The 2,087-nt window shown below is 41.9% G+C and overlaps 1 protein-coding gene across 2 annotated transcripts in view; it reads left to right on the top strand.

Annotated features, from left to right (window-relative positions):
- The window catches only part of LOC113210637 (cytochrome P450 6A1), a 23,905-nt gene that overhangs the window by 13,813 nt on the left and 8,005 nt on the right, over window positions 1–2,087 (top strand). The window lies entirely within an intron of this gene.

The following is a 2,087-nucleotide window of genomic DNA, read 5'->3' as shown; positions in this document are numbered from 1 at the left end:
ATATTTGAGTGCTAAATGAACTGTTTTTATTTCATAATAGCATCACGCACACGCAAACGTGTCGCTGAAAATCATATTGTGAATAGTAGCGATGAGGAAGCCGACGAGGACCGGATCGCTGGTCATTGTTCTCGCCGGGAATTTGTGCCCATCAAACCAGCACATGCTCAGGATCGCACGGAAAAGAAGATAGCTGCCATGGAAAGTCAGCTCAATTCGCGACTAATAGCCAGGGGTACGGAGCTAGCCGAACCTGACAACTTAAAGCAAATTTCCGTTTTGGAGAAGAAACTGGCTAAATCTAAGAGTGAACTGAAGCGGCTTTAATATAAGGCGACGCGTGAGCGAAAGTACAGACGGGAAAAGAAGAGGATTACTCAGGAATTAGTGGCTGATAATACAGAGATGGCGAAAATACTAAAGGTACTACTACTATATGTAAATTTTGATAAAGTTCCCTCATAATTCGATCGCGCACCTGTGCGTATTATTATTCGTATTATTATTATTACTACTGTTATTATTTCTGTTTCGCGACAGGTCCGGCAAAAGTCAGGGAGGCCTCGCCTCGAGGAAGACCAACAAGGCCTTCCCGATGCTATTATGGACATAGCACAGCTCGGTAGTGCAACCGATGAGAGGCGTCGGTCTGATGTTTTCCGGTCGGTACAGACTGTAGATCAGCTGCATGAGGCGCTCCAAAGAATGGCAATACAAATATCAAGGAGCGCAACATACCTATGCTCTTACTTCCAAGGAGCAGCCGGACCTTGGAGGGACAGCGACATATCGTCACTGTACCGGTGAAACTTAGTCGCCCTTAGACTTCGCTGCACTAGAGCCACGAGGACGGTAAATTCTGTACGGCCACAGTAAGGTAAATAACATAAAAAAACAGGAAAGGAAATGATTTCATAAGAGTTATGTCACAATTTTAAAAAGGGTTTTAAACGATTAATTATTTTGCAGCGAATTTACAGCATTTTGGTGGTTGACACACCTGAGATGAGTAAGACATTTATTGCACTTTTTTAACTTAAAACACTCTAAAAAAAGTGGCAATAATTGCCTTTCTCATAGTTGAAGGGGAAGGGGCGCCGGAAGTGTGGGAGCTAGATCGATCGAACGGCGATCTCACCGAGTTTCTCTTTAAACAAGGGCTCATTGTACGAAATGTCATAGACTTTATTGACTTGGCTGTCCGCAAAATTTGTTTAAGGAGAAACGATGGTTTTTTGGTAAAGAATACGTCAAATCTCAAGCTGTTTGTTCCAAAAGTTACGTATATTTGTGTTGGTTCTTTTCAGACAAAGATTTGTGATCTGACAATAAAAAAACTTTACTTGTTAAACGCATTTGAGCAAGAAGACGGTCAAAGTTTTATTTGTCCTTATATTTTTTCCAACTACAGGACTAATATACGTGCTTTTTTTGGTGTTGGAATTTAATTATGGATTTCTTTCAATATTTACTTTAATAATTTCCTAGGTCAGTTGAGACACTAGCTTCTTTGTTAGGACCTAGCCAGTGCGCTATTATCTCAGAGGACGACAAGGCCCGTTTGCCGCTGGGCATTACAGCTGCCAAGAATCAGGCTCCAATATTGATGCACCTAGAATATAAAGTAACATTGCCTGATCATGACTGGGTCGTGGCCCCTCGGCACAAACTTATACCCAGCGTATACGCTGGAATTATAATTAATGAAGGGAAAATTGATGGTGATCCAGCACTGGTGACATACTCAGGGCCCACTTATATAGCTATTCGAAGTGCCAAACACTGCAGCTCCACGGCCTCCTCACATGCATTCGACTTTAACTATTTGTGCAAACTTCCTGAATTTGAGGACATCCTGAAAGGCAACATTATTTACTGGCTTTTCTCTAGTATTGCCCCGTGTACTACATTATTTTTACGGCCCTTTTTTCTATTTTACTTATAAGTTGACGGCGAAGTGAAGCCCGTAATCGTATTGTCAGTTGATGGAGGCCCCGACGAGAGTCCAAGATACCCTAAAGTAATACTTCATGCTATTGAGCAGTTCCAGCACCACAATCTTGATGCCCTGTTTATATTTACAAATG

The sequence above is a fragment of the Frankliniella occidentalis genome, unplaced genomic scaffold (assembly GCF_000697945.3).
Source record: "Frankliniella occidentalis isolate FOCC.00 unplaced genomic scaffold, Focc_3.1 Scaffold179, whole genome shotgun sequence".
Lineage (NCBI taxonomy): Eukaryota > Metazoa > Arthropoda > Insecta > Thysanoptera > Thripidae > Frankliniella > Frankliniella occidentalis.
This window is presented reverse-complemented; position numbering and strand designations above follow the sequence as displayed.